At 35.7% G+C, this 22,081-nt stretch overlaps 1 long non-coding RNA gene across 1 annotated transcript; it reads right to left on the reverse strand.

Annotated features, from left to right (window-relative positions):
- Nucleotides 1-1,494: 1,494 nt before the first annotated feature.
- On the reverse strand, nt 1,495-8,712 carry LOC129523770 (uncharacterized). The gene is made up of 4 exons (XR_008667380.1): nt 8,573-8,712; nt 7,551-7,672; nt 7,181-7,237; nt 1,495-1,760 (listed from the first exon to the last, which is right to left on the reverse strand). It is a non-coding gene; the product is annotated as an uncharacterized lncRNA (long non-coding RNA).
- Between the last annotated feature and the right edge of the window lie 13,369 nt (nt 8,713-22,081).

Below are 22,081 nucleotides of genomic sequence, written 5' to 3' on the forward strand. Positions count from 1 at the left end.
CTGTACACCAACTTCAAATCTACCTCAGCTCTCATGTTCCTCCATTCACTGTCTCACCAGCCCCCCAAAAAGTTAGAATTGCCCTCCCCTCTTGGATGACATTTCCTTTTTTTAGTACATCTATTATTGGTACCTTTAGCTTGCATAACTGTTACTTATTCTGAACCCGTTCCTTTCCAAAGTCCTGGAGACAGAGCACTTTGTTTTATTCTCTTATGTTCAGAAAAACTTTGTGCAATTGAAGTTAGAAAGTAATGGTGAGGTACATTTTGTATACGTCTCACGACTTTACTCTCTCCTGGATGATTTAAGTAGAGTTAAGCACAAAGCATGTAATGTAATTAGATTCCACTGTGCCACTTGGACAGGCTAAATCATAATCCCGACATCCCAAATATTGTTTGTATTCTCAGACAATGATCTGCTGAATCAGTATTCATCAAGTTTAGTGATATAAAATAAGATTTCAATTATCTATGTGAGAAAAATATCCTGTCCAAAAATACATAAAATAACCTGAAAGCGTTTACAACTATCTGCATTTCTAGGCAATACATTGCAGCACATACAATCAAGAGTCAATTAAGCTGAGAGAAGCAGAATAAACCGTTATCTAAATACCAATGTTTCAATACTTACCCGTTCACAAATAATGTACAGCCTGAGATGGTAACATAATGAGGTCGATCAATAGAAAATTAAATCTTTTTGAATGAAGACAAAATGCCCATGGAGCCTTTACATAATAAAATAAATGTAATGTAAGGCCTGAGTCTATAAATAAAATTCTCAAAAATTGTAAATTGACTTTTTCATTTAGTTCTTAACAATGTTATTGGGTAATATTTGACACATCATAAACATTATGTGTATTTATATACATTACATATATCACATTAGTAACTTATAAAGCTTAATAATAAAATAAATATCCTCCCTGAACTAACCACCCAAATTAAGATCTAGAGCATTCCTGACACCTAAATTTCTATCTGTGTCTTCCTATCTGCTCTTCTTCCTACTCTCAACCAATTAACCACTTTCTGGAATTTTAATTTATCACCCACTTGCCATGTTATTATTCTTATCATATAAAATATGTAACTCCAGGTAACATATATTTCTAACTTTGTTTCTGAGTTCTCTAAAACGGTATTATGGTGTACACTGTTATCTTTGACTTGCTTTATCCACTCCCAATTATTTCTACATTTCATCCACATTTGGTATATGTAGTTGTTCATTCATTTTTCACTGCTTATAGTATTCTCCTGAAAATGGGGCTTTTAATTGATTATGATATTTTATTCTTTCTTTAACTTGTATCTTAGGTTCCAGGGGACATGTGCAGGTTTGTTATATAGGTAAACTCATGTCATGGAGGTTTGTTGTACAGATTATTTTGTCTCCCAGGTACTAAGCCTAGTATTCATTAGTTATTTGTTCTACTTCTCTCCCTCCTCCCACTCTCCACCCTTAAGTAGGCCCCAGTGTCTGTTGTTCCCTTTTTTGTGTTCATGAGTTCTCATCATTTAGCTCTCAATTTTTTATTCTTGGTAGTGACATTATCGATTTTTTTTCTCCTGATGGCCAGGTATTAGAGTTGTTTAGGGGCAAGGAGTTGGTACATATTGAAATAGAATTGCTGGGTCATTTGGTACATGCATGATTAATCTTATGAGATTGTGCCAAATTTCTTTCCAATATATTCCTTTGCACCACTGCACTCCAGCCTGGGCTACAGAGCTGCTAGACCCTATCTCAAAAGACAAAAAAAAAAAAAAAAAGAATAATACAGTATGTAAGTTAGTGGTGATTCACTTTCTTGCCATTAGTCAGCATTTAATCCAACTATATATAAATACAATGTATAGAATAAATTAAATATATTATATGTTAGAACCTTATAATGGTAGGAAATAGAATACAAGTAGGGATTCAGGCTAAGAAGTAAAACTGGACAAAAAGAGGAGATTTGAACTTGGCAAAAATAAAGTTATAAATTATATATTAACTATAGGAAATAAAATATAAATTATAAAAATATAATATCAAAAGTAAAAAATATGCCATAAAATGTAGAAAAAGTTTCATTCAGGCTTTTGAGACTGAGCTCCAAGAAATTAAAGCAATAATGAATACAAATTAATTTGGTTAAGTACACCAAACTAGGTTTACACATATTTTCTCTTAGGAGTCTGAAGGTATTGTTATAATACCTTCATCCATTACTGTTGTTGGCAAACAACTGTCAGTCAAATTAATACTTCTTAGAGGAGATTTGTCTTTTCCCTCTGGCATCTTTTAAGATCTTTATTTTTTCTTCTCTGTGTTTCACTACAATGCTATTAGCAAAAGTTATTTTTACCTTATCTTTCGATGGTAATAGAAAATATTCAGTGGTAATCTCTTGAAATGTTTCTTCTCTATCATTTTATTTATTCTGTCTTCATAGGACTCTAATTAGACATATGTCAGGACTTCCATTCTCAAAATATCTTAATCTTGCCTTTACTTTTTTTAATCTCCTTGCTTCTTGTGCCATATTGTTAGTAATTTCTTCAGATAATATTTTCTAGTTCATCGGTTCTCTCTTCAGTCTAATCTAAACTTCAACCCATATATTAAGGTTTTGATTATTATTTCAAAAATTATGTTTTTCATTCTTAAAGTTTATTTTGGTTCTTTCAAATTTTTGGATTTTTTACATACTTTTTTGCTAATTGTTCCTTTCTACAATTTTACATTTTTACCTAAACATTTTGCATATGTTTATTTCATATTTTATATATGATAATTCTGATATCTGTAATCCTCAGGGCCCTTAAACAAACACCTGTTTCCTGCTGGCTCTTATTCATGGGTATTTGTTTTCTTGTATGTTTGGTGCTCTTTGACAATAGGCTTATATTTAGTTGACCTTAGTCAACGACCTTTCAGAGTAAATGTGCATTTTCTCCTCCCAGGAATCAGGGAGCTAACAAATGAGACCAATTTATCTACCTTCTAGGATTTTGGCATTAATTAAATCATCTAAGAACTTTCATCTTGTAAATGGCTCATAGTCCAGTCACCTGATCCTAGTCCTGATGGATTTGACCTGAGGAGAGCCCAACGCCTTGGGAGTGCTTGTAGGACAGGCTGCAGTTTCAGTTTCAACCTCCTTTCCTGTCTTTTTGTTGTTTATGGTTTTGTCTTCTTGGAGACTTCTGATTAATTAACTAATATTAATAGTATAAAACTATGTGTTGGCCGGGCACGGTGGCTCACGTCTGTAATTCCCAACACTTTGGGAGGCCGCAGCCGGCAGATTGCCTGAGCTCAGGAGTTTGCAACCAACCTTGGCAAACGTTGAAACCACGTCTCTACTAAAATATAAAAAATTAGCCGAGTGTGGTGGCGGGCGCCTGTAGTCCCCCCAGCTACTTGGGAGGCTGAGGCAGGAGAATTGCTTGAACCCGGGAGGCAGCGGTTGCAGTGAGCAGTGATCGTGCCACTGTCCTCCAGCCTGGGTGACAGAGCTAGACTCCGCCTCAAAACAAACAAACAAAACAAAACACAAAAAAACTATGTGTTATGCAAGACCTAGTTTAGTTTTATTTCTCTAAGACCATTAAAGCAACTGCCTGAAATGGAAATGCTGCAGATTTTACCTTACAGAGGTTAAAACACCTGATAGGTACTTCCAAGTAAAACTGGCGAATCTATTATTTGGGCTAACTTTGATATTGTCACTAAAACACAAAATTATTTTTTAATATTAAACTTATGTTTTTGTCAAATATTATTCTTTTTTGGTAAATGCCTAGAACTGAGCTAGGATTCTCACTCTGCCAGGTAACACAGCAATTTAAAGAATATGTTTAAAAAATCTATTAAGAAAGTTCACTTCAGCCAGCATTTCTCTTCCTCCCAAAAGATGGGACACTGTGTCTTTGCCTGTAGGCTTAACCTTTTGCTAATTCTCAGAGTCAAACTGCCTGATCCATGAGGTATTCATTGAGCTCTAATACTATACAGTGGGTTTCAGTATCAAGGCTGAGATCTGTCATATTATTCTTAATCTCTAAGCCTTTATTCACACCCCATTTTGCTAATAATTACATTGTTCCCAATCCACATATTATATAAACGATATATAAGAAATAGCCACTTTTTAATCTTAAATCATCAAATTAAAACTGATTCTAAGCCTCTATCCCACAGGCTTGGTGGGAAATCCAAAGTTAGTTATTATTAGGGCCCCATTATCTTTCAAGGTCCAAGTGAAATATGGCCTGGTGAAAGAAGCAAGACCCACCCACTTATGAACCATAATAGTCATAGCTATAAACATTACTGTACAACTCTGAAGAGATTCTTCAGATCTAGAAAGTTTTTTTTTCATGGTTTTCTAGTGATAAAGGAGTACTGTCCTGAGGCAGTGAATTCTGATGTTTATTATTCAGCCTCCATAACTTCTTCTTCTAAACGTTACCTTTGGTGTTTTCTCATTAGTCTTTTCTCTTAATCTTTCAATTTTATCTTTTCTCCTCTACTTATCCTCATAAGCATTTTACCTAATTCCTTTATCCTGAAGCTTTAAGACCTCAAATAGCACAAAAGGATATGTGTCCTGTAAGTGGCTTTTAGTTTTGGTCCAGCAATGCAACCTTCCCTGAAGCTGTGGAATACAAAAGAGCTAGGCTACCTTAGTGAAGTAAGGGAGAATACGAGATTGCCGACAGAAAAGACAGAAGAGATCACCTTGCCACAATCATTTCTGCTAATATATATTTAATATTTATTGAATGTCCGATATGTATTAGAAGTGAAACTAAGAAACTTGCAGTTGTTATCGCATTTAATCCTCGCAACCACGTTATGGAATCTAGGTACTATTATCTCCGTATTACAAATGAGATACTGAAGCAAAGAGTTTAAATCATAGCTCTTGATCTCACAGTTACTAAACTGAGGAGCCAGGATATAAACCCCAACAATCTGATGATAAATTATATTGCCTTTGTTTATTGATTGGGTTTTTGATTTATTATTTTTCCCTGGTTTCTCTTCTAGTAGCCTGCCTAAATTGCCAATCTCAATTAGCATTAAATATCTTTATTTCTTCTGACAGTTTTCTCCAAGGATTTGGAGTCCTTCTGCTATTGAACGTGAAATTGATGAGTGGAAATCACTGTCTCTTTAGTTGACAGACTTTTCTAAGTCCAACATTTAGTAACAGACAGGCCACTCCACAGAATCCCCGGACGTCATGCATTGTAAATCTGATGGACCAACATGCTGTTATTGCCCTAACATATGTGACATGCTGAGGTGGTGCTCAATTTATCTACCCAATAGATATGGCTAGATTTCTTACCTATCCCTTCTCAAATTCCTTCCCTTTACCATAAACATGGCATGACCCACTGGATGCCAACGTCTAACTAACTGAACATGCAGACTGTAGTAAACTCAGAGGTACTTTAACAGTAAAAGGCATTTCAGACAATAATAAGTAAATATTTACACTTTAAATATTTGGTGTTTGGTACTATGGGTATATTCAGAAATATTTAAAAACATATTTCCATTCAGTGAAACAAGATGAGCAGACGGAGTTGGCACTGAAGTTTTTTTTTGTTTTGTTTTGTCTTTTTTTTTTTTTTACTTGAAACACATGTAAAACATATACAGCAATAGTTTCTGACACAATAGAACAGCTTGCTCATTAAAACTTTATGTTTTCTTAGAATGGAAGGAATGATGGTAAGATTTGGAGAATAGCTTTAGTCATCGTGAACAATTCTATTCCAGTACTAATCATTTTGTGAATGTTCAAATAGGATAGATTGCTCAGGAATTAGCCAGCGCACTGTACATTTCAAAAACTTATAAGTAGCATGCATTGTAAATTATACATTTCAATAGGAATCTTTAAGGTATAAACAAATTATCACAACACATGTATTTGGTGGTGTTGACAATCATTGACCTATTGAACTATTTTACATTTTTACTAGTTGGCCACTATAAAAAGATATGTATCAGTGTTAAATTTGAATATCATATTTACAAATATTTGTCTTTCAAATGCACAAACCTGTCAGACCAGAAAGGCAATTAGATTCTGTGGGTTTTTTTTCTGAAGTCTAGAAACTTAGCTAACATTGGTGTTATTAGGCAGATGAGTATGCCTAATATATTCAGTCAAATATTTTATAAGGTAATCCAAAAAAAAATGCACAGGTGTGACTTTTTCAATAGCACCATACAATCTTTGATTTATACAGAATAACGATGTTTTAATTACTTAAATATTAGAATACTTTTCCCAATCTTTTTGACAGAGTAGAAACTCAAAAATTAAAAAATAGTAATTAAATACCTCAAGTGTTTGTTTACCTGTTACCCATAAAAGTATAAGAAATGCAAATGAGAAAAATAAACCAAAAAAGGTGTGTGAAGAGGATTTTTCAGAAATCCCTAACATCTTAATACGTGTACGTGTATAGAGAATGGTACTTAAGTATGCGCATGCACGTTTTTAGTCAGGAGCAATAAATGCTTCCAAGGTACATTATATTTACCTCTAGTTGCACTTCTTCAGTTGTAATGATATGTTACATGACTGTCTGCCCTTGCTGCTTTACAGCAGGCTACAAAGTTTAAATTACATCACCATTTAAATGTTAAGATGTTCTGTATACATACTGGTGTTAGGAATTATGTCTGTGTCTGATTTCCAGTGGAGGCAGAACAATTGGCGTAACTTTTCTTTTTTTTCTTTTGTTTTTGTTGTTGTTGTTGAGACGGAGTCTCGCTCTGTCACCCAGGCTGGAGTGCAGTGGTGCGATCTCAGCTCGCTGCAAGCTCCGCCTCCCGGGTTCACGCCATTCTCCTGCCTCAGCCTCCCGAGTAGCTGGGACTACAGGCGCCCGCCGCCACGCTTTGCTAATTTTTTTATTTTTACTAGGGACGGGGTTTCACCGTGTTAGCCAGGATGGGCTCGATTTCCTGACCTCGTGATCCTCCCACCTCGGCCCCCCAAAGTGCTGGGATTACAGGCGTGAGCCGCTGCGCCCGGCCGGCTAAGTTTATTTTCATCAATAGCGTCAAAATATCACCTGCCTATTGCCCTATACTTTTGAAAAAAGATGAGGTAAAATAGCAAATAAATGTATTATGTCTTACTTACCATTTTCAACTTGCTTCCTATTAACAGTATTTGAAAAGGTAATTGCTTCCTGAATGCCTGCAAAATGAAGGATTATAAAAATCCTATAAAATAAAATAGCACACAGTTATTTAAAAAGATATTTAAAATAAATGAAAATACTGTCTTATAGTATGAATACAATAAAAATTGACTATCTTCATAAATATGTAGATATGTAGATACATAAGCTTATATGTTCAAAGTAAATAACAGAATAGAAATATATCAAGATATTAATGATGACTATCTCAAGATAGCAGTATTATCGGTAATTGTTTTTACTGTATTTGTGGTATTTTTAACCCATTAAACCCTAGTGTTTTAAAGGAAAAATAAATTGTATTTTTACCTTATTTTAGAGTAAATTACTTTTCACCTTTCACGTATTTCCATAAACTTCACAATGTCAACCTCCATTATGCTCACAGCAGAAGATATAAAGGTTATTACCCGTAGGTTTTTGAGGATATTCTGTAACAGAAATTTAATCATCATTACACAATTACGCCATACAAATTGAATAATATAACCTATATCTACTTTCTTCCAAAGCAGAGCAAATTAGAAAACTCTAATTTCATCTTCAAATGTTTGGTATAATATGTTCTAAAGTGTTGTTTATCATTATCTCAAAGGCAAGTTTATGTTAGCAATGAAGCGGAAGGTATTTGATTGTTAAAATGTTTATGCAATTACGTTTTACTTAAGAAAATTAAACAATTTTTATTCATGGAATGAGTTGATTTATTCAGTTCATTTTAATATTAAAAACTAACAAAACAGATCTAATGCTTCACTCAAAATATAGCTAACAAATAAAAATCTGCTATAGCATAGTTAATAATAACCACATGGTTAATTCTATACACCTTTATAATATTTGAAATATAACCATTTAATCTTATCAAGTTTATGTTATAAAATATGTATTTTCAGATTCTTGGAAATCAATTCTGAAAGGTTAATATTTTCTTATTGTAAATTTAGCTTATTCAGAAACAGGTTTCTTAAAATAAGAATGTACATAATTTATATATGAAACACTGGGCTTAATGTATGGCTCAAATATTGTAATCCCAAATGAATTACCTAAAGAAAGAAAAATGTGATAGAATTATTAGGGTTGCATGAAAACTAGGCTTAAATATTGTGTAACTTAATCATTTCCTACACCTAGCTCTACAGAATACGAAGTGATTTTGTCTAGACAAAGGAAGCAATCAGCTATTTTTTTGTCAAAGTACCAAAGTACTCTTTGTTAAAATGAAGTAATTCTGTATGTTAGTTGTCTTAGCTGAGTCTCCATTCCAGTTTTATTAAAGCTAAAACCAACAAGCATTCTCTATTTTTCTTGTTATTACTTAAAGTTACCTGTACATTGGACAGGGCACGAGAATTTAACCTTTAAAGTACATGCTTTCTTTTTGGAGGACAAATGCTTCACAGATGCAAGTATTACCATAAAACATTCCCTGCAGATTGCTCTAGTGCATTCATGATCATGGCATCATCTTCTGAAATATAAAGTAGCATCCGAAAATCAGTGAAATATTGACAGCATAAAAAGTAGCTAACACTATATTCAGTGAAATGTAAAGATTTAAACAGTGTTTACAGTAATGAGTTTCAGGGTGCCAATAAATTAACATATGTATTTTTTATAACCACTTTATTATTTAGGATATACATTTCACGAAATGTTAAAATATATATACAAAACAAAAAACAAAAATCCCACAATGGCTTAAAGAATGGTAAAGTGCTCTGCCGTGTCTGAGGTCCCAGCTTCTCCCTTCTTGTTGCTTGGCCTTCTCTGGGGTCCCTCCTCCTCAGGGTCCAAGGTGGCTCATGGTTCAGGACCACATGCCAACCTTAGAAGAAGTGGGAGGGGCAGTCAATGGCACCCTCCTGTCTTTTATAGACACATCCTGGAAATTGTACCCTGTATTAGTCTGTTCTCATGCTGCTAATAAAGACATATTCGAGACTGGGTAATTTATAAAGGAAAGAGGTTTAATGGACTCAGTTAAGTCCACAGTTCTAGATAGCTGGAGAGGCCTCACAATCATGGCGGAAGATGAAGGATAAGCAAAGGGACATCTTACATGGTGGCAGGCGAAAGGACGTGTAGGGGAACTCCTCTTCATAAAACCATTAGATCTTGTGAGACTTATTTACTATCCCAAGAAGAGCATAAGACCCGCCTCCACGATTCAGTTACCTCCTACCCCATGACACGTGGGAATTATGGGAGCTACAATTCAAGATGAGAGTTGGGTGGGGACACAGCCAAACCATACCATACCCATTATCTTTTAATGGATTTCCTTGGCCAGAACTTAAATTTCAGAGCTACAACCAACTACCAAGGAGACTGAAAAATGTAGGCTCCATTTTGGGTGGCTGTGTGACTAGTTAAACATAAGGAACTCTGTCTCTATCAAAGAGGGAAAAATATATACCAAGAGAAACCTAGTAGCCTCTGCCACAGTCAGACGTACACAGACTGTAAAAGGCAAGTCCCTGAAAAATTGTACTGGTAAAAAAAATACTGAAACATAAAATCATGTCTTGATTTGGAGATTAAACCTGCACTAGCCTAAGCATTATTATTTTGACTATTATTCAATATAAAATATGCTTGTCATAACTTCAATTTCAGGTGTCAATTTTGGAATATTTTCCAATCACTTAAGAGGAGAGGCTCAAACTAAAGCAAAACAGTCTTGCTCAGTGGTAAAGTGTATTAGAAGGAATCAATTATTAATAGTATTAATTTTATTTTTAAAATACTTACTATTTATTTAGACTCAGTTAACATTTTCCATATTTGTTTTACTACTCTTTTTTATATTTTGGACCTTCTTGGTGGAATTATTCTCCTTCTGCCTAAAGTACATATTTTAGATTTTCTGTTAGGGTAGATTTGTTAGTTAGTGGTAAATCTCTTATGAGTAAAATGTATTTTGCTCTTATTCTTCAAAGATAGGTTTGTGGACATAGAGTTCTACGTTTACAGTTATTTTCTATTTTTTTTCAACTTTTATTTTAGGTTCAATGAGTTCATGTTCAGGTTTGTTACATGGGTAAATTGCATGTCGCTGGGGTTTGGTGTACAAGTGATTTCATCACCCAGGTAGTGAGCATGGTACCCTGTACATAGTTTTTTGACCCTCACCCTCCTCCCATGGACCACCCTCAAGTGGGCCCTGGAATCCATTTTTCCTCTCTTTATGTTCATGTGTACTCAAGGTTTAGTTCCCACTTATAAGTGGGAATTCATGCACTATTTGGTTTTCTGTTCTTTTGTTAATTTGCTTAGGATACTGACTGCATCCATGTTGCAAAGGACATGATTCCATTTCTTATGGCTGCATAGTATTCCATGATGTATACGTACCATATTTTCTTTATCCAGTCCACTGTTGATGAGCAGCTAGGCTGATTCCATGTCTTTGCTATTAGGAATAGTGCTAGGATTAACATAGAAGTGCATGTGTCTTTTTGGTAAAACAATGTATATTTTGGGGAGTATATACCCAGGAATTGTATTAGTGGGTCAAATGGTGGTTCTATTTCTTTGAGAAAACTCCAAACTGCTGTCCACGGTGGGTAAAATTATTAACATTCTTACCAGCATATATAAACATTCCCTTTTCTCCCCAATCTCAGCTCGCTAACACCTGTTATTTTCTGACTTTTTAATCACAGCCATTCTAACCAGTGTGAGATAGTCTTATTGTGATTTTGATTTGCATTTCCCTAATGATTAGTGATGTTGAGAATTATTTCATATGCATTTTCCACGTATATGTCTTTTTTTTGAGAAATGTCTATTCATGTCCTTTGCACACTTTTTTAAATGAAGTCATTTGTTTTGGCTGGTTGATTTAACTTCTTCATATATTCTGGATAGTGGACCTTTGTTGAATGCGTGGTTTGTAAATATTTTCTCCCATTCTGTAGGTTGTATGTTTACTCTGTTGATCACTTCTTTTAGCATGCAGAAGTTCTGTAGTGTAATTAGGCCCCATTTATCTATTTTGTTTTGTTGCAATTACTTTTGGAGACTTTACCATGAAATCCTTGCCAAGGCCTACATCCACAAAAATATTTTCTAGTTTTTCTTCTAGGGTTTATATAGTTGTAGGTCTTACATTTAAGCTTTTAATCTATCATGAGTTGATTTTATTATATGGTGAAAGGAAGGGATCCAGTTTTAATCTGCGTATGTTTAGCTAGTTATCACGTACCGTTTATTGACTAGGGAGTCTTTTCCCCTATTGCTTACTATTGTCCATTTTGTCAAAGATCAGATAGTTGTAAATGTGTGGCTTTATTTCTGGGTTCTCTAATCTGTTCTATTGGTCTATGTGTCTGTTTTTGTACCAGTACCGTGCTGTTTTGGTTATTACAGCCTTGTAGCATAGTTTGGAGACAGGTAGTGTCATGCCTCCAGCTTTGTTCTTTTTGCTTAGGATTGCTTTGGCTATTTGGGCTCTTCTTTGGTTTTATATGTATTTTAGAATAGTTTTCCTTAATTCTGTGAAAAAAATGATGTTGGTAATTTGATAGGAATAACATTGAATCTGTAAATTGCTTCAGGCAAGATGGACATTTTAACAAAATTGATTATTCCTATCTTAGAGCATGGAATGTTTTTCCATTTGTTTGTGTCATCTCTGATTTGTTTCATTAGGATTTAGATCTTTCACCTCCCTGGTTAGCTGCATTTTTAGGTATTTTATTCTTTTTGTGGTTATTATGAATGGGACTGCATTCTTGATTTGGCCCTTAGCTTGGACATTATTGGTCCAAGTAGCATAGAAATGCTACTGATTTTTCTATATTTATTTTGTACCCTGAAGCTTTACTGAAGTTGTTTTTCAGTTGTAGGAGCCTTTGGGTAGACTATGAGGTTTCCTAGGTACAGAGTCATATCATCTGTGAAGAGAGATAGTTTTACTTCCTCTCTTCCCATTTGGATGTCTTTTATTTATCTTGCCTGATTGCTCTGGCTAGGACTTCCAGTAGTATGATAAATAGGAATGAATGCTGAGAAGGGACATTCTTGTCTTATTCCTGTTTTCTGGGGGAATGCTTCCAGCTGTTGCCCATTTAGTATGATGTTGGCTGTGGTTTTGTCATAGATGGCTCTTATTATTTTGAGGTATGTTCCTTCAATGGCTAGTTTGTTGAGGGTTTTTAACATAAAAGGATGTTGAATTTTATTGAAAGCCTTTTTGTGCATCTATCGAGATCATCAAGTGGTTTTTGTTTTTAGCTCTGCTTATGTGATGAAACACATTTATTGATTTGCATACATTGAAACAACCTTGCGTCTCAGGAATAAAGCCTACCTGATCATGGTGAATTAGCTTTTTAATATACAGCTGGATTTGATTTGCTACTATTTTATTGAGGATTTTTGTGCCTATGTTCATCAGGGAAAACAGCTTGAAGTTTTCTTTTCTTTTTGTGTCTCTGCCAGGTTTTGTTAGTATCAGAATGATGCTGGCCTCATCAGAATGATTCATAGAATGAATTAGGAGATAGTCCCTCCTCCTTGATTTTTTTGGAAACATGTCAGTAGTATTGGTACCAGTTCTTCTTTATATGTCTGATAGAATTTGGCTGTGAATTTTCTGGCCTAGCGCTTTCTCTGGTTGGTACATTTTTATTAGTGCTTCGATTTCAGAATTAGTTATTGGTCTGTTCGGGATTATAATTTCTTCCTGGTTCAGTCTTGGGAGGTTGTATATCTCTGGGAATGTATTTATTTCTTATAGGTTCTCTAGTTCGTGTGCATAGAAGTGTTCACAATAGTCTCTAAGTTTTTGTTTGTTTGTTTTGTCCTGTTGGACAGTGATAATTTCTGCATTGTCATTTATAATCGTGTTTATTTGAATCTTCTCTAATTTTTCTTTATTAATCAAGCTAATGGGCAATCCATCTTATTTATTCATTCAAAGAACAAACTTTTGGGTTCAGTGATCTTTTGTATGGATTTTTGGATCTCATTTGTGTTCAGTTAATCGCTCGTTTTGGTTTTCTTTTTTTCTGCTAGCTTTGGGGTTGGTTTGCTCTTGTTTTCTAAGTTCCCCTAGGTGTGATGTTAGATTTGAGATCTTTCTAACTTCTTTCTGTAGGTGTTCGGCACAATAAACTTTCCTTTTAACACTGCTTTTGCAGTATCTAAGAGATTCTGGTATATTGTACTTTGTTTTCATTAGTTTTAAAGAATTATTTTTTGTTTTAATTATTTATGCAAAAGTAATTCAGAAGCAGGTTGTTTAATTTCCATGTAATTGTATGGTTTTAAGAAATATTCCTGGTGTTGATTTCTATTTTTATTGTGTTGTGATGTGAGAGTGTGATTTGCAGGATTTGGGTCTTTTTAAAAATCTGTTGGGAATTGCTTTATGGCAGAACATATGGTCCACTTCAGAATATGTGGTGTGTGCACATGGGAAGAATGTGTATTCTGTTGTTGACTTTAGGTCCCTAGCATCTCTGTTAGTTTTCTGTTTCAATGATCTATCTAACACTGTTAGTGGTCTTTTAGGTCTGTGATTCTTTCTTCAGGTTAGTCTATTCTGTTTTTAATGCTTCCAAATGCTTCCAATTGCATTCTGAAATTTCTGTAGCAGGGAGCTGAAATATCCCAAATATTGTCTAGTTATTTAAGTCTCTTCGTAGGTCTATAAGAACTTCTCTAATGAATTTGGGTGCTCCAGTGTTGGGTGCATATATAGTTAAGATAGTTAAATCTTCTTTTGAATTGAACCTTTTATTATTATGTAATGCAGTACCCTTCTTTGTCCTGTAGATCATGGTTGGTTTAAAGTCTGTTTTGCGTGAAATAAAAATAGCAACACTCTTTTTTTGTTTTGTTTTTTTCTTTTAAAATTTTTATGTTTATTTGAACAGACAGAAATTCATGAATTGGGCAGCATCAAACTGTAAGCAGTTCAGGGCTGCACTGAAGGTGTGCAATGGTAAAAGGTTTTTTGAATTTATTTTTTATTTCAATAAGTTTTTGGGGAACAAGTGATGTTTGATTACATGAGTAAGTTCATGTAAGATTTTGGTGCACCCATCACCCAAGCAGTGTACATTGTACCCAGTGCGTAGTCTAGTCTTTTATCTCTCAACCCCCTCCCACCCTTTCACATGACTTTCCAAAGTCCATTGTTTAATTAGTATGTCTTTTCATCCTCATAGCTTAACTCCCAATTATGAGTGACAATATATGATGTTTGACTTTTCATTCCTGAGTTACTTAACTTAAAATAATAGTCTCCAATTTCATCCAGGTTGCTGTGAATGCCATTATTTCATTCCTACTTATGGCTGAGTGGTATTCCATGATATAAATATACAACATTTTCTTTATCCACTCATTGATTAATGGGCATTTGGGCTGGTTCCATATTTTTGCAATTGCAAACTATGCTGCTATAGAGGTGTGTATGCAAGTATCTTTTTTGTATAATGACTTCTTTTTCTCTAGGTAGATACCTAGTAGTGGGATTGCTGGATCAAATGACAGATCTACTTTTAGTACTTTAAGGAGTCTCCACACTGCTTTCCATAGTTGTTGTACTAGTTTGCGTTCTCACCAACAGTGTAAAAGTGTTCCCTTTTCACCACATCCACACCAACATCTACTATTTTTTTATTATGGCTATTCTTTCAGGAGTGAGGTAGTATCATGTTGTGGTTTTGATTTGGATTTCTCTGATAATTAGTGATGTTGAGCATTTTTCCATATGTTTGTTGGCCCCTTGTATATCTTCTTTTGAGAATTGTCTATTCATATCCTTAGCTTGGTTTTTGATAGGATTGTTTTTTTTTCTTTTCTTGATGATTTGTTTAAACTCTTTGTATATTCTGCATATTAGTCCTTTGTCAGATATATAGATTGTGAAGATTTTCTCCCAAACTGTAGTTATCTGTTAACTCTGATGATGATTTCTTTTCCTTTGCAGGAGCATTTTAGTTTAATTAAGTTCCATATATTTATCTTTATTTTTGTTGCATTTGCTTTTGTGTTTTTGATCATGAAGCCTTTGCTTAAGCCAAAGGCTAGAAGGGTTTTTCCAATGTTATCTTCCAGAATGTTTATGATTTGAGGTTTTACATTGAAGTCTTTGATCCATTTTGAGTTGATTTTTGTATAAGGTAAGAGATAAGGATCCAGTTTCATTCTTCTGCATGTGGCTTGTCAATTATCCCAGCACCATTTGTTGAATAGGGTGTCCTTTCCCCACTTTATGTTTTTGTTTGCTTTGTTGAAGTTCAGTTGACTATAAGCATTTCTGTTTATTTCTGGGTTCTCTATTCTGTTTTATTGGCATATGTGCCTATTTTTATACCAGAACCATGCTGTTTTGGTGACTATGGCCTTATAGTATAGTTTGAAATCGGGTAATGTAATGCCTCCAGATTTACTCTTTTTGCTTAGTCTTGCTTTTGGCTATGCAAGCTCTTTTGTGTTTCCATATGAATGCTACATTTTTTTTCTAGTTATGTGAAGAATGATGGTGGTATTTTGATATAAATTTTAATGGTGGTATTTTGATGGTGGTATTTGATGGACACTGAATTTGTAGATTACTTTTGGCAATACAGTCATTTTCACAATATTGATTCTATCCATCCATGAGGAGGCCCACTTTCACTACTTCTATTCAACATAGTACCAGAAGTCCTAGCCAGATCAATCAAACAAGAGAAATAAATCAAAGGCATCCAAATTGGTAAAGAGGAAATCAAACTGTTACTGTTTGCTGATGATATGATCATATACCTAGAAAACCCTGAAGATTCATCCAAAAAGCTCCTAGAACTGGTAAATGAATTCAGCAAAGTTTCAAAATAGAAAATTAATGTACACAAATTAGTAGCTCTGCTATATATCAACAGTGACCAAGCTGAGAATCAAATCAAGAACTCAACCCCTTTTACAATAGCTGCAAAAAAATAATAATAAAATACTTAGGAATATACCTAAGCAAAGAGGTGAAAGATTTCTACAAGGAAAACTCCAAAATACTGCTGAAAGGAACCATAGATGACACAAACAAATGAAAACACATCCCATGCTCATGGATAGCAACACTCTCTTTTGGTTTTCATTTGCTTGATAGATCTTTCTCCGTCCATTTACTTTGAGCCTTTGGGTGTCCTTGCATCTGAGATAGGTCTCTTCAAGACAGCATTCAGTTGGGTCTTGCTTCTTTATCTAACTTCCACTCTGTGTCTTTTAAGTGGTACATTTAGCCAATATACATTCAAGGTTAATCTTGATATGTGAAGATTTGATCATGTGATGGTGCTGTTAGCTGGTTGTTATATAGACTTGATTATATAGTTGCTTTATAGTGTCGGTGAGCTATGTACTAGGCCACTGGAGCTGGCAGGTATTAATCTTTTGTTTGTATGTTTAGCAATTCCGTAAGGATCTCTTGTAAGGCAGGTCTGGTGGTAACAAATTTCCTTAGCATTTTCTGGTATGAAAGGATTTTATCTGTCCTTCACCTATAAAGCTTAGGTTGGCCAGATATGAAATTCTTGGTTGGAATTTCTTTTCTTTAATGATGCTGAATATAGGCTTCTAATATCTTCTGCCTTTTAGGGGTTTTGATCAAAACTCCACTGTTACCCTGATGGAGTTCTCTTTGTATGTGATCTGCCCCTTTTCTCCAGCTGCCTTTCAGATTTTTTCTTTCACATTGACTTTGTAGAATCTGATGACTATGTGTCTTGGGGATGGTTATATTGTATTGCATATTGAAAAGGTTCCCTGAATTTCCTGAATTTGTATTCAGCCTCTCTAGAGAGACTGGGAAAATTTTCATGGACAGTATCCTCAAATATGGTTTCCAAGTTGCTCGCTCTCTCTCTCCATGTCTTTCAGGAATACCAATGAGTCTCAGCTTTGGTCTCTTTACATAATCCTATATTTCCTGGAGGTTTTGTTGCATTAAAAAAAATTTTTCTTTATCTGCCTATGTTGATTCGAAGAAGCAGTCTTCTAGCTCTGAGATCCTTCCTCAGGTTGGTCTATTCTGTTATTAATGCTTCCAATTGCATTACAAAATTTCTTTTTTTTTTTTTTGCATTCTGAAATTCCTGTTGTGAATTTTTCACTTCCAGACATTCAGTTTGGCTCTTTATTAAAATGGCTACATCATCTTTCAACTATTTTACTGTTTTACTATTTTCCTTGGATTGGGTTTCAACCTTCTTTTATATCTTGATGAGCTTCTTTGGCATCCAGATTCTGAATTCTGTGTTTGTCATTTAATCTATTTCAATCTGGTTAAAAACCATTGCCGGGGAGATAGTGCAGTCATTTGGAGGTAAAAAGACACTCTGGCTTTGAGAGTTGCCAGAGTTCTTGCACTGGTTGTTTCTCATCTGTGTGGGCCGATGTTCCTTTTATTTTTGAAGTGGCTGTCTTTTGTATGGGGCATTTTGCTTTTATATTCTTTGATGCCCTTGAGGGTTTGACTGTGGAATAAGTTGCCTTTAGTTTATTTTCTTTGTTTCTGGATACTTTCAGGCAGCCAAGGCTCAGCCCAGCACTCCTGAGCTACATGCTCTAACCCTGAGGAGTTGTAACCAGGACTCTGTCTTTGTCCTCTAGCCCCTCAAGGTGAAGCACCTGCTGTGCTAGAGGGGTTGAAGTATTCCCAGGCTATTGGCAACTACACTGTAATGGGGGCTGCTGCTAATAGTGCCCCAGTGAGGTGGTGGGGGGCCCTTGTGCACATGCACACCAGTAGGGTGGCAGGGAGTCCATGTGTGCATGTGCACCAGCAAGGTGATGGGGGGAGGCTATGGGCAAGTGCACACTGGCAGGGAAAGGCTGTTGGTGAGTATGCACTGGCAGGGGTCCATCTGCAAAAATATTGTAGTGCTTAGGCAAGATCTGCCAGTGAAAGAGCTATAGCAGTGGCTGCTGGCAAGCTGAGGCTGTGCTGCAAGCAAGTGTAATTAGGCATTAACCCTGGGAGAGGCTGGCAGATAGGGGGTGCTCAGATCAGACTGGCCCCCTCCCATGGGCAAGACACCCCTGTTCTATCCAGTTCCGGTAGCCAATACAAGCTAGAGCCTTGGGGCATGGGCACCCATGGCTGTGCTCAAACCCTCTGGGCTCAATGCAGGCTGGAGTTCTGTCTCTGCCAACTCCCCAGCCAGTTCTTGCCAGATCAGATGTTCTTGGGGGCTGTGGAATCTCCTGCAGCTAGGATCCTGGAGGTCAATGATGAGAGTAAGCCACTCCACTTTTGTTTCATTTATTGCTTCTCTAGGAGCCACTCAGGGCCAGGAACAAGTCTTCATGCTCGGCAACCACATGCAGTGTTGGTAGCTTCCTCCCCTTTCAGCTTGGGGTCTGTATCCTCCCTCTGTCCACTCTCAATGCCTTCTTTCTAAAGATCTGTTTGGAGTGCACCAATCTATTTCATGGCCCAGTCTCTCTCAGTGGAAAAAGCTCTTCTTAGCTCCATCTAGTCAGCCATCTTGGCTCTCCACCTTACAAATATTTTCTTTCAGCACATTGAACATATTATTTCTTTGTTTTCTATTGGCTTTCAAAGTTTCTACTACAAAGTCAGCCATCTAATTATTGTTCCTTTTAAGTAGGCTGATTATTTTTTCTGGCTATTAAATCATTAAGACAACAAATAGCACCGTAGTTTATTGCAGATTTAAAATTATTTCTACAATTATATCACAATCATTCACTTGAATTGTGGTCTACTTTATTATTATTAATAATAACACTAGTAACAAACATTTACTATATGCCAGACAGTCTGGCAAAAAAACACCCTACCTTATTTATCAGGTTCAGTTCTCACAGCAATCCTTTGAAACAGGCACTCTTACTCTCTCTATTATCAAATGAGGAAGGACCATGAGGCTTAGGAGGGTAAGATACCTTCCCAGATCACACAACTAGTAAGAAAGAGGGTAGGAAAGTAAAGAGTGGAGTGACAGGGAGTTAACACAACCGTGATCAGCCCATGAGGGCAGAGTATGTGTTATGTAACTAAAAATTATCTAACATCTGAGGGGAAGAAGAGGCTGCATTTTGTACGTGTCAACTTGGCTAAGCTGGAGGTATCTGCAGGTACATTCAAGTTTGCCTTGCTATTTCTTACTCAGCGTCCCACTCTCTTTTTGCCAGGCTGCAGGTCCTGGTGATAAACAGTGAACCCCGATCCCACACTCCTACCCCTGTAGACACAGAGGCAACAGCCCTGAAGAGACTTATCCCAACTCATCTTCCCTTTGTTTGTCTCACCTCCAAAGGGGGACAAGCCTGGCTTTCCAGATTATCTGCAAGCTTCTAACCTCCCATCCAGGTTCAAGCTTGCTGGTGACTTCTCAAATCCTCCACATCTTATTTCTTGACCTTATTTCTCTGTACTTCTCACAATTGTGTAAGGTCTAACTCCTCTCATAAATTCCTTGTGTAATACTTGCAATAATTCCATTTCTCTGATTGAAACCTGACTGAACACAGAAAGGATGTAGCTTTTAAAAATACTGCTCGAGTGTTTCAAAAACTTACTTGTGAGTGCTAGTTGAAATGCAGATTCTGGGGCTCTTGCCTTGAATATTCTGGTTGCTAAGCAGGATCCCATTTTTATTTTCAGGGGCTCTAGGCACTATTATATTCAATAGATTCTTTTATCCGTACAAATATTAAATATTATATTTTATGACTATTGATATAAAGACAAATATAATTGAGGATGGATTATATTTGTTCTTCAGATTTTAAAAGAAATTAGTGCATTTTTTTAGATCCCTAAAAGTTCCATGAACCCTAGGCACCATACCTACTGTGGCTAATGAAGAACTTGGCTCTGTTACTAGGTTTGGATTGGGGTTCAGGAATATGCATCTAGCAACCTCCCTTGGCAATTGTTCTCATTACGCAAGTGTGAGCAGCGCTGCTATAGGACACAGGTGTTTCAGGACCTCAGGAAGTCTCTGTGATCACATTCTAAAAGAGAAACAATGAAAAACAACCTTTACATTTGTGAGGAGCACAACTGCAGGGAAACACTTTTTAAAAGGTGTAACAACAACAACATATAATGTCAACAAAAACAAAACCTAGCAGCCAAAAATATTTCACCTCAACTTTGCTCATTACTCATTTGGTTTTTCAGGTTTTGTTTTTTCCCATGCATGAGTCTTACTGTGGAATCACAATAGCATCCATGCAAAGGAAATAGTTTCATGCCAATGAATATGTCTTGTGAGCCCCTGGGAATTAAGGCCCAAAGGCACAGAGAACTTACAATAAACTAGGTCCATTCATAAAGCAGAATCGTTCAGTCTGTTGTGCTTATAAAGCCCCAGCATAGAATTGATTGCCTCTTATTTGTTTCCTGTCTCTGAATTAAATTTTAATCTCCTTTCTAGAGGGAAATAAATTGTATAATATATGTCAGGACTTAGGACAGTGTTTTAATCAATGTGTACTCCTCAAAAAAAATAAAGATAAAAATCAAGGCTGCAAGTAAATTTTACTTTGTCCTTAAAAATAAATACAAAATGTTGAGCAAAGGCAAGTATCCAGAATTGGATTGCATGTTGCTATTTTTGGGGTTGGGGTGAGGGGTAGATAAAACTACATTCTCTTAAGCAACTAATATATGTATATCTCTTATACACATATTAGTTTCTCATAATATATCAAGAAACAAGATTGTTTCTTGATTATATTCTCTTTGTATTTTATTCCAAATAACACCCCATATGTTACCACAAAAGTACAGGTCCCTCATCAATGACTGAATGTGCACAACGAAAGAAGAAAAACTTGAGATACACTGTTAAAATATATTTTTAGTTATTCAAGGGGATAGGGAAATGTAATAAACCTACTTATGATGAGGCAAATTTTGCAGAACTTGGTTGAAATAAACTTTTCAAATATCTCAAAGTTTTAGTCTGATAAAAATCTTTAAGCTGTACAGAAGTGGTAAAAGACAGTGCAGAGATTGATTGCTTTGTTTTTAATTCTTCTGCTGAGATTTCAGTTCTTCTGTTTCTTCTCACTGCATGCTCCTAGGGCATGAGTCCAGGACTGGAAAAGAACACAGGGTTACTACTTTCTCCCCAGGCTCATTCTCATTTAGAATGTACATTTAAAAAATAATTCTGTCATTGCCTTTCCTAGGGAAAACAGGAACTAAGCAAGAAAGCTTTAAAGGAGTAAGCACAACATGAAAGTATCTGTACCAACATCAATCTGAGGCATGTGGCTGCCCCACTGTCACAATATATAGAGAGAATACTAACAGGCTGCAAATGGGACAGGATAATACTTTCAAAGATATTCCAGTTGCTTCAACTTTGCTAATTTGTGAATTCTCAGAAAAAATATTTCAAAGCATACTATAAATAAGATTTTCTACATGCGATTCTCAAGGTCCAATATGTCCATTCATTTGCTTCTAGTGACAAAGGTCCTGCATATTGTGTGGTCTCTTCTTATGATCCCTACACCTATATTATTCCTCCAGAATTCTCAGATCCGATGTATTTCTCTGCCAGAACATGCTTAAACTTGTTTTTTGCCTACTGGGCACTAGAAGCTAAAAGTGCTGCTTCACTTTTATTTATCCAGCCACCACCTTGGTGAATGCTAATATATCACTTTTGCACTATATTGGATAATGGAGCTGAGCCAAATCCCAAAGTTCTCTTGGAAACATAAAGGTAATCTCATGCTAGAAGAAGAGGACTTCTCATACATGTTGATATTTTCATAGCACCCTTAAACTTCAAGGGGATTGATCAGGGAACAGTGAGAAGTAGGAATTTTAACATTAACACCTGACCTTC

This window comes from Gorilla gorilla, chromosome 6, assembly GCF_029281585.2.
Source record: "Gorilla gorilla gorilla isolate KB3781 chromosome 6, NHGRI_mGorGor1-v2.1_pri, whole genome shotgun sequence".
In the NCBI taxonomy this organism is placed as follows: Eukaryota; Metazoa; Chordata; class Mammalia; order Primates; family Hominidae; genus Gorilla; species Gorilla gorilla.